Source organism: Myotis brandtii, unplaced genomic scaffold, assembly GCF_000412655.1.
Source record: "Myotis brandtii unplaced genomic scaffold, ASM41265v1 scaffold1271, whole genome shotgun sequence".
Taxonomy (NCBI): domain Eukaryota; kingdom Metazoa; phylum Chordata; class Mammalia; order Chiroptera; family Vespertilionidae; genus Myotis; species Myotis brandtii.
This window is the reverse complement of record NW_005354472.1, coordinates 65,101-76,841: the sequence shown is the minus strand read 5'-3', so window position 1 is coordinate 76,841 and position 11,741 is coordinate 65,101. Positions and strand designations below refer to the sequence as shown.

General features: G+C 39.9%; 1 pseudogene; it reads right to left on the bottom strand.

Moving 5' to 3' along the window:
• LOC102245661 overlaps positions 1 to 10,510 on the bottom strand; it is a 26,215-nt pseudogene extending 15,705 nt beyond the window's left edge.
• Between the last annotated feature and the right edge of the window lie 1,231 nt (positions 10,511 to 11,741).

The window sequence follows — 11,741 nt, the reverse complement described above, 5'->3', positions numbered from 1 at the left end:
AAGAAAATGGTAAATATACAAACTATGAACAACAAATACACATCTATCAACAAGTAAATCTAAAAATCAAGTGAATAAATAATCTGATGAACAGAATAAACTGGTGATTATAATAGAATCAGGGGCATAAAAAATAAATAAAATATGCGAGATACCACATTTAGTTTTGTTGATATAAAGTTTCATAAGGCAATCTCTTGAGATGACTTCCTGGAGGTGCAAATATCCATGGCAACATGTAAATGACTCCAAGGTGATCAGCTCTGCCAGGAGTGCAACCCAATGTTATAACATAAAAGACAAAGAGGGAATGCAAAACCCAGAAAACTTACTCTGTGATTTCAGGGCAAGAAGGGATTATGTCTGAATGAGATACAATCCTATTAGGTTGAAAGTAGCTGGGCTTTAAAGAAGGTGCAGAATGTGGAATTGTGGAAAGAAAGAGAACATGTAGATGGAAGGATCTATAGAAGCCAATCAGAATAGTCAGAAAGTGTATTCATACAAAGGTATAAGATGTTATTTTATTTGATTGAAGTATTGGCTATGTGTGTGGTAGGAATAGATGATGAGTCTGATTCAGGGTAAACCATGAATGATGTTTCAATAGAATTAGATACTGCTAAAAACACTAGAGTTGCAAGTACTTTGTCTTCTATCAGATGGCAATTAGTTATGCTTTGGCTCCTTTACAAACGTAATTAGCTAAAAGAAGAAGGTTTATGTAAACTATAATCTGATAGCAATCCGCATATCATCTTGGGTTTACATTGAGGTGACTACTGCATACTTTAAACTTGAATTATGCTAATAAGCCAATCAGAGAAAGACAAGTACCACGTGATTTCACTCATATGTGAAATCTAATGAAAAAAATGAACTAACAATCAAAATAGAAACAGATTGCTTGGCTGATGCTGCTCAGTGGTTGAGCATTCACATAGGAACCAAGAGGTCACTGGTTTGATTCCTGGTCAGGGCACATGCCCGGGTTGCGGCTCAATCCCCTAGTAGGGAGCATGCAGGAGGCAGCAAGTCTATGAAGTTTCTCTCTAATCCATGTTACTTTCTCTCTATCCTTCTTCTTTCCTCTCTCTCTAAAAACCAATAAAAACATATAAAAATAGAGACAGACACATAAATAGAGAGGAGGCTGACAGGAATGTGTGTGTGTGTGTGCGTGTGTGCGTTTGTGGAGGGGGTATTGAAATAATGAGGGTATTGAGCAAAAAAAGAAAAAAGAGAGGGAAATAACTCATGGACAGGGCAACAGTGTTGTGATTGCCAGTGTAGCAAGGTGAGAGAAGTTGGAGGAATGTATAGGGGGAATAAATGGTGATGGACAGAGACTTGACTTGGAGTGGTAAACTCACAAATAGTACACAGATAATATGCTATAAAATTGTGCATCTGAAACCTGTATAATTTGGATTATACAGTGTCACTTCAATAAATTCAATAAAACATAAATATTAAAATTCAGAATACTTAATTCCTGCCCCAGCTCTTTTTGCAGTAATGGAAGCCAAAGACCACTGTGCTACTATCACTTAAGACTCTGGCTAATACAAATAAGAACACAGGAATGACTGCAAATAACACAGCAAAGACAAAATACATAAAAGTATCCCATTTATGTATATTTTTGGTGGATCTAGCTCATGAATTTATAGACGTCAGGGAGGAATTCATCTCTAAAGCCCAGAGACTTGGACTAAAACCTTAATTAATGTGTCTGGGGTAGCTGAAGTGTTTTTTAATATTATTTAAATATGTTATTCTACTGAAATGCCATTTTTATGTGTCCTACCTTCAAGCCCATCATCACACACACTTTAACTGGTAGAGTACATTGATCCCATAATTATAGCTTCCTCCTGGATATTTTTTGTATCCTGAAGACTGGTTAAATATGTCATTCCTTGTATCCATGGTACCAGGTACTGATAGCACTGCATATTTCTTATCTCCCAACGAGGCTCTGGGCCTTTTCCTCAATCATGCATATCTATAGTGGTTAACACAAAACCCTAGAATTTAGATGCCCAATAAGTGTGTTTGTTATCTTGTACCTTTTAACCAACTATAAAAATCAGAACATCTATACCTACTAAGGAAAGTATTGAGTTTCCATGAAAGTAAATTGAAGGAAACAAAATTTAAGCTCATTATTCTTTTTTTTATTTTTATTTTTTTATTGCTAAAAGTATTACAAAGGGTATTACATATGTGTCCTTTTTTCCCCCCACCCTTGACAATCCCCTGGCCTCCCCTACCCCCCAGTGTCTTATGTCCATTGGTAAGCTCATTATTCTGATTGGATTTGCAGTTTATAGAAATAGGTCATAGAAGTTGAATTAAGGTAGCAAATTAAAATGAAAGTGGATTATCAAGACAAAGAAGACTCTTTACCTTACCTTTTAAACATCACCCAGGCCCTCAATGTCCAGAAAGACCAGAGTGTGGTTGGGCTTCAAGGGGTGTGTACACACCACATCCAGATGCCCTGGGTTTCAGACGGCACTGTGGAACACAGACAGAATCCTACAAAGTTAGAGGAGAAAGTGCTATACAGTAAGAGCAGATAGTCCAGGCTGCCCATAGGTTACATTAGTTAAAGTTATCAGAATGTGAGTGCAAGGCTGGGAGGAAGGTTGCTTTCATTTCAGCAAGGACAGCCTATCCAACCTTTATACATGCTAAGAAACACTTCTCAAGAAACACTCTGCGCTCCCTATTCACTTTAAACTATCAATGGTCCAAGTTATGTCACATTTCAGAATTACTGTAACCTCTATTGACCTTTATGTTTTTTTCTGACATTGACGAGCTCCCTTGCCCTTCAGGCTCTGGTGGAGTTCCACCAGAGTGAGGCACCAGCATGAGACTAGTGGTCAGGAATATGGTCCACTCACTTCCCCTTGATGAGCCACCCTGTCCCAGTGCCTCAGTTCCTCTCAGTGTGCCACAGCCCTTTCATTTAGCTCCATCCAAAAGTGCTGGTCTTTGCCACATTCCGGTTTCCTTTTTGCTTGTCTTTTCAGGCTATAGGAGTGATTATAGTTACCTGGCCATTGCTATTGCCACCATTTCAGTGCTGCCTCATCTCTAATTAGTTCTCTGTGCCCTGGTTATGACCTTGTGTGTCCCTCTATTAATCACGCTTTAGTTACCCCTTGAGAGGTTCTTGTGTTTCCTGCCAGGACCTAGATTGATGATTAGCTTTGTTGGATTTCCCTTCCCTTTTATTCCTGTATTTTTCTCATTTCTTTTCTCCTTTTCAAGGAAATGATGAGTTTTGGTTCCACCCTAGCCCCCTTACTCAGGTGGGGATATAATGGAAGTGAAGGCAGAAAATACCTGTGAAAGGTGCTAGCTCCTCTTTCAAAAGGCTTAAACCAATAGGTGGAGAGCATGCGATTGATATAACGAAGAACCTGTGCCTGATATATCTTGTTCAACAGTTTAACATTTTTAACATCTGCCATAGGCCAATGTTTCCTTCAATGGGGACTAGAAACAGACATGATGGAATGTGTAAGGGAGGTTGCTTCAGCTGGGCTCAGGCCATTCTATTTCCACATCCAGTGAGTTCTCCATAGAGAGGGTGTAAAGCCGGAGATGGTTTGCATTCTCCTACATTGGGGTAGTATTTGTTTGTTTCTTAATAATACAGTGTAATCTGAACTCTCAGTTCTCCCAGTGGGAAAAGGTAGGTGTAAACTGAATATCATCACTCTCAGTTATGAGAGGTAAAAACTCACAAAGAAAGTTATCAACAAGGGGAGTGAATAGTGACCTAGTCTTGCTTCTGGACTTGGACTGGGCACAAATCATTTTGTTTTGTTTTACTTTGTTTTGTTCTTTCTGTTCTATGAGTAGGTGGTAGAGTTACAATTCAGATGTTGTTGTTTTTCCGTTTACAGTTTACTTTCAACATTATGTTGTATTAGATTCAATTGTACAGTATAGTGGTTAGACAGCCATATACTTTGCATAGTGTTCTCACTGATATGACAAGGACCCATTTGGCATTATACATAATTATTACAACATTATTGACTATACCTTGGTGAGTTAAAATATTTTGGTGATTGGGACCTCCTCAGCAATGAAACAGCACCTTGTTATTACCTGATGTTATCTTGAGTAGAATTAAAAGGATGGTGTTGAAACTCCTTAACTGACCTCTCTCCCTTAGTGTTCTCAAAACTTTAATCCTAAAAAAAAGACTTATTAATTATTTTAAGACAGACAAAAAAAAGTGTTCTCCCCTGATGATTGGTCTAGAATTTCTCTACAGAAAAGACCAAGACAAAATTTTTTGTTAGAAACAAATGGCGGGAAAAAAAGAAACAAATGGAAAAGATTGTAAAGCAAAAAGGAGAGAGGAAGCAAAAAAGGTGAGGGCAAGGAGTGAGACAAAAAGAAAGAGACACAGTGAGAGAAAGACAATGAGAGATATCTCTAGGAATCATTGGAGTTCAGTGTATTGAGGTTTAACCCATATGGTGCTGAGGTTAAGAGACACAGAGGAAGACATTTGAAAATAAAAATGGTGTGTGGGCCTAGCTGGATTGGCTTAGTGGATAGAGCATCCACCTGGGGAATGAAGAGTCCTGGGTTTGATTCCAGTCAAGGGCAATGCCTGCATTGTGGGCTCTATCCCCAATAGGGGGCGTGCAGGAGGCAGCCAATCAATGACTCTCTCTCATCATTGATGTTTCTATTTCTCTCTCTCCCCCTCTCCCTTCCTCTCTGAAATCAATAAAAATATATTTTTAAAAAATGGTGTGTGTTCTTCATAGAGAGAAATGAAGTACAGAAATGAGTTATAGGCAGATTAATCTAAAAATCAGTATGAACCAAAAGGGGCAACTTAATAGGAAAGAAAAATGACTTCAAAAAATAGGAAATGCAAAGAGTAAATTAATATGTCAAACTGTTTTATAATAAGGAAAATATTATGCACCTATATAAGTCACCAGATCATCAAATTTTAAACGTCTTTTACCAAATTTTTATGAGGTTGTGGAGAACCTTCAATTACTGCTTATAAACATATACATTGCATATAAACCTTGAAAAGCTTTTTAAAGTATCTAGAAAGGCTGACAACATATATACTCCATAATTGAGTAATTTTATTTCTGGGTCTGTCACACAAGGTAAGTTTGTATATTTTTGCACCAGAATATACAATTGAGGAGGTTCATATCAGCATCATTCATAAAAGTAAAAAACTAGAAACAAAACTAATGTTCATCAACAAAAAATGGATAAATAAATTATGCTTATCTTCTCACAATAGCGTGGTATAAAATAATGGAAATAAATAAATTGCAGATACATATCACAAACTTGATAAAACAAACTTTTTGTTGAGCAAAAGAAGTAAGACTCCAAAGAATACCTGAATGGACTTCCCTTTATATAATATTTAAGCTATTCTTAAAGATGCATACACAGCTTGTAAAACCACTCTTCAAAAGGAAGAGTGAAAGCATGCAGCATGAAAATCAAAACATTGGTGAGCTCTAGTGAGGTCTCAGAGGGTATATCTAGGGCTTTTGGGTGCTGGTTATGTTTTATTTCTTGATATGGACAGTGATTACAGAGAGGATCACTTTATGTTTATTAACTTTGTATATGGGTATGTTTTGTGCACTCTTCTGTGTTATAGTTCACATATTGGAAAAGACTAGATACAGAAAAGAGGGTATAATTTAACAAAGTTTTGCTTAGCAATGAAAAAAATTGGATGGTAGAACAAGTGAGAGATGGCATATATAGAATATACTGTTGTCTGTTGTTCCTTCCATCCCTTTTTAAAAACAGAACATGTTGAACAATATTTGTGTCCTAGTTGAAAAGGCCCTGAAGTTTAGGGCAAAAGTGATGAGAGAGAAAGGGAATAATTGCTGGAGCTGAGCTCCTCAGCAGAAAGAGGGGATGGGATCAAGAAAAACGGGTGGATCTTTGGATTAAGTTGGGGAACCCATTGTTACTGGCTCAAAGAGTGAAGTTTTGTGGAACAATGGGTTTTAAGATATTTATTTGGTGGTGGCAGTTAGAACCTTTTTTTCAGTGGAAGAAGTTAGGTTTTTTTAAGATGACCCTGAAGGAGGCATGATCAGCCTGTGTTATCCCTGTCTCTAAGCAAATGGCCCCCGCCCCAGAACAACACTCACCATGGTTCTGTCCTGCCAGGCGGTTCATCAGGTAGGATTTTCCTGTCCGATACACACCTGCGATGGCCACCACCACCACAGGCTGAGAGATGTTGTCTAGAATCTCCAGTGCTGTTGGATTTACTGTCAGCTGATTATTCTGATTTTCCACTAGACGGATGGGGTCCATCATGGTGTATTCAGAGGCCATGGTAAGCTATAACCCAGAGGAACAACTCAGTACAACACAGGATCCAGAGTCATAGCTAAGGGTTATACAAGTCACATACTTGTCAGCTTTCTGTGTGTGGAATGTATAAGTCAGAGTCCTATATTTTGTATATTTCTAAAAGATAAGTATTTAGCCTAGTGTGTCAAGGCCTGGCACAGATTCCTTATGTACATTATCATACTGATCTTTAAATAAATCCTAATACAACCTTACCCATTTGATGCATAAAAGAAATAGAATGAACAAAACAAAACACTGATGATAGAGCCTTGAGAATATTAACATATTGGGGGTAAGTAGAGGCAGAATGGGACATGCAGGAGATGAGGAGTGAGATACCTGGAGTTCCAGAATTATTTGGTTTCTCATTAGCCTCATACATTCTCTAAGCACCTACCATGTGCTGTGTACTAGTCTGTGTGCTCGGTATCAAGCGGCAAACAAAATGGATACCAATTCCTGCCTCGTGGAGCTCTATTCTGGTGGGAGGAGATAGACAATACAGAAAGCAAATAAGCAACATGCATTGTATATGTATTTTAGATGATGGAAAGTGCTCAGGAGAAAACAAGCAGGAATTGAGATAGGGAGCGTGGGGGTTGACTTTATATAGAGGATGGTCAGGAAAGGCCTTTCAGAAAAAGAGAAATAAATGTGCTCTGTGACCTTCAGGAGGACAAATGTATTCAATCCTGAGAGTTGTAGCAGTTGGAGGAGGAGAGACTTTGAGAGGAAGAAGAAGACAAAGAATGAGACTCGCTCTCAAAACACCATGATGTAGATCTTTATAGGACCCAGGGACAGTTGTGAATGCAGGAATTCATTTATTTAAACTAGAATAAGTGGACATTTTTGTTTCTGGACTGGCAGGGAAGAGAGTCTGTAGCCAGGGTGTGCCCAGAGCTGCCAGAGTCCCACAGCTGGGAGAGGTCGTACTTTAGTGTATTCATCACAGTGGGCGTTTCATGTAATTAAGAGACAGAAAGCAATCAAAGTGATTTGACTGTCTCTTCACTTTCTCAGTGACAGTCCTAAACAACATTCATGTGTTCCCTGCTTTTCCAGCTGTGTGCATTGAAAAAGTAATTTCTGCCCTAACCGGGCTCAGTGGATAGAGCGTCAGCCTGCAGACTCAAGGGTCCCAGGTTCGATTCCGGTCAAGGGCATGTACCTGGGTTGCGGGCACATCCCCAGAGGGGGGTGTGCAGGAGGCGGCTGGTCGATGTTTCTCCCTTGTGGATGTTTCTAACTCTCTATCCCTCCCCCTTTCTTTCTGTAGAAAATCAATAAAATATATATATTTTTTTAAAAAAGTAATTTCTGCCCTAGCCTGTTAGGCTCAGTGAATAGAGCATCGGCCTGTGGACTGAAGGGTCCTGGGTTCGATTTCGTTCAAGGGCATGTACCTTGGTTGTGGGCACATTCCCAGTAGGGGATGTGCAGGAGGCAGCTGATCGATGTTTTTCTCTCATCGATATTTCTCTCTATCCCTCGTCCTTCCTCTCTGTAAAAAATCAATACAATATATATATATTTTTAAAAAGTAATTTCTCTGTCGTAGTTTGTTATCCATGAAATGACAACCATAAAAAAACCCCACACAATATATTGGTCATTAAGGTCATTAAGAAGATTAAATATATATAAAATTTATAAGGTTCTTAAAATCATTGTGTGGCATAATGAATCCTAATTTAGTATTGATTAGAAATTGAGTGTCTAAGAAGGCAGGGAGGTTAATTTCTAAAAGATGGTGAAGATTTGGCTTTGGACTGAAGAGTGACATCTCTTGATCCAGTTGTGAGCACGTGGAGGACACATCCCATGAGGATTCCTGCAGGACAGGAGCAGCCATAACAGCTTGGAGGGAGGAACCCAGAGCTGTCCTGGGATGTTGAAGCACAGATTCTAGAGTGGCTACCAGGCTTCAAATCACTTCCTGTCAATGAGACCTTGGAAAAAGAACTTACCTCTGTGAGCCTGCATTTCCTTAGTGTGATAGATAAAGCAAGAATTCCTGTCTGACTCATTCCTGTAGGGTCTGGTAACACACAGGGTCTCAATAATAAATGATTAATGTAGTGTTAGCATTGTGTTCAAATATGTTTATATGTTCAGTAAGCTGCAAATTGCCAACAGATAATGAGGTGTCTAAAATCTTTTTCTCAGAAAATAACAAATTATTTTAACACACTTTCTCTGTACCATTTCTCTTTTTTTTTCTAAAGGTGATTGGGAGCAGAGTTGGGGAGTAAAATATTAATCCTCTAGTGCTGTGATATAAGCAGGAGGAATTACAGAGTTTATTTCTTGGGCTGAATATTTAAAATTTTGGGTAGGAATAGATAAGTTAACATAATTTTTTAAAAATGTAAGTAAACTGAAGTACCCAATCCAAAAGCTGTTAAGTTCAAATGAATGAGTAAAATGAAATAGTTCTCCTGAGTGGAGTTAGTTGGTTTCCAAAGTTCCTCCTCAGGAGAGTCAGTCAAATGAAGTGATGATGCAAACTACCCAAGCCTTGACTTCTCAGCAAGTGTCACAGGACATTCTGAGATGGTTCTTGTAATGCCTGGTAAACAAACACTCTTAGATCTTATAGTTAGTTCTAACAGTCGGTGATTAATTAAATTATTCTATATCACACAGCTTTGTGCTCTCTTTGGAATATTAAGTATTGTTAAGTACAAAAATAATGGAAGTCAATCTTTCAGGATTTAAATTGTCTGTAAGTTAAGGACCACCTTTTCTCTCAGTTTCTCCAGTGCCTGGAGGTGAGGTGGAGATGGTGGTTGTGGTCCAGGGACAGTCTGAGGAAGGACAGGGAGATGGAGGGGGAGAGACTCCACCAGGAGCCTCTGCAAGTGGATGGGGTTTACTCCATCCATCCCAGGAAGTGTTTAGCCCCTTTTGGCATTTGAGTAATGATGGGTTCCTCCTCTCCCCATGGAAGGCTGTTTGTGTAGCCTTGGGAGGGTGCCAGAGGGGCAGCTCACCCTGGAGACAAAGTGGATGAGCGCTGGTCACTTCACAGAGAGGCCTCTGATCCAAACAAACACTAAACTGCTGATAGCCAGGCCCAGTACTAGCCTCCCGCTGCCCTTCTGCACTCCAGTGCCAAGCCTGCGCTTCCAGTGTGAGGCTTGTGCTTGGGCACGTGTTGTTGTTGCTGTTGTTGTTGTTGTTAATGAACATGGGTCCTGTAAGAGCTAGTTTAGTGGGAACCTACATTTCTTAGGTGCTGCAGACAGGGGACAAGTTCTCATCTGTCCTAGCTCTTCCCTCCCTCATTCCTCCTGCATCTGGCTCCTCCCCATACTGACTGCTCTCTTTGGAGGCTAAAAGTAATGAAGATATTACATCCAAGTATTTAAGGGTTGGGCTGATTAGAACCCAAATCAAAATGGAAAGGACACAGCCTTTTTGCTGTTAGAGAAGTATGTGAGGAATAAAATTCATGCCAAGACAAGGAGTTCAGAGGCAGTTTCCAGAAAGCAGGGAAAAACCTAATTCAGAGCATAGAGAGGTCAGATAAACAAAATGTTGGCTTTAGAGATGCACCACAGTGGGTTCTTTAAAGAGAAACGTTTTAGTAACATAGTGGGGCCAAATTCTACTTGTAAGGCTTAAGAAAGAAGTTGGCACTAATAAATTGGATCTAGTGGACCTGGGCTATATTTTATTTTATTTTTAAGAGTTCATTTTAAATTACAGTGGCATTCAATATTGCATGAGTTTCATACTACGTAGCAGTTAGAGATTTCTATAACTTAAGAAGTGAAACCCCCAATAGGTCTAGTACCCATCTTGCAGCCTGCATAATTATCACAATATTATTGAGCACATTCCCTAGGCTGTACTTTATATCCCTGTGAATGTTTTATAATTGCCAATTTGTATCCTTAATCTCTTCCTCATTTTCATCCAGCCCCTATCCTTCCTCCCACCTGGCAACCAGAACCTGGGTTACTTCTAAATCAAGAAATCCATTCTGAAACAAAGCTTATATGTTTGACTAAAATGTACAGTGTTTTCAAAATAAAGTTCTTACCTGTTTTTTCTCCTCAGTGTAGGTTGGAGTGGTTTCTGTCACTTCTCTGTCTTTCACCAGATGGTTGGGCTTTTATTCACCTTTCTGATGTCATGTGACTTTCCGGAATTCCTGAAGACCCATTAATTAGATGTGAAGGACTTAGAGTAATGTGAAACTGAAAACACTGAGTACAAAGCAGTGATTCAACAACCATCAAAGGAATTTCTGAAAGCTGAAAAAAACCTAAGGGTACCTGGATTTCACAGAACTTCTTAACTAGTTCAGTTTGACAAAAGCTCTGCTCTTGGTGGGTGTGGTCAACAAGATGTGGCTCCCTTCTCCCTCTTTCAAACAGGGAAACTTGTGTCACTGTGAGAGTCAGGCACCTGTATTTCTCATAGCCTCCAGCACTGTGTTGCAGAGACTAAATTCCTGGAGGCTGGGGCTCCTTACCTGCACCCAGCCCCACTCATAGAGTGAAGGCCCTAGCTGATGCATAGGTGGGAGAAAGAATGGGGGTTGACATTGCCTGGCCTGATCACCCTCCCTCTGGCTCACTTGTAGGAAGGAGTTTCCAAGCTGGGAGAGGCAAGTGGGGAAGACCAGAGGCTACCACCCCTGCCCAGGGGAGGAGCAGTGGCTCAGAGATATTTTCCCAGGGAGAGAGGCAGTCCATAATCAGAGATCTCTGAATTTCTTCCCCAAAGAACTCATTTTATTTGAAACAGTGTGGGGACTTGTAGAAACTTTATACCAAATCCACTTTAGAAAAAAACACAAAAGGAGGTTTTCAGCAGGAAGCAAGTAACCCCAGATGGTAATACAAATCCATATAGAAAAACAAAGCACATCAGTAAGGGAATTGTCCTATCTAATAAAAGAGCACTATGCAAATTAACCATCACTCTGACATAAAGATGGCGGTGCCCAGTCCTCTAGCCCCGCTGGAGTCTTCCAGTCCTGGGGGCCACTGAGACCAGGGCCTACTTGTCTGTCACTGGTGGCAATCCGAGAGCGGCCAAGAGGGCCCCACAGATGGCAGAGAACCACGGGGAGCAGGCCTAAGCTGTCAGTAGGACATCCACTGAGGGCTCTCGGATTAAAGAGGGTGCAGGTTGGGCTGAGAACCACCCTCCCTGCCCCCTATGCACGAATTCATGCACTGGGCCTCTAGTGTAATTATAAAAGACAGTATAAATACAGATTTCCTTTCCTTTCTCCTCTTAACTGGTTTAAGAAGCAATTGTATACAACAATATGTATATAATTGTATTGCAGGGCCTATTTTATACTTAAATGTAACATA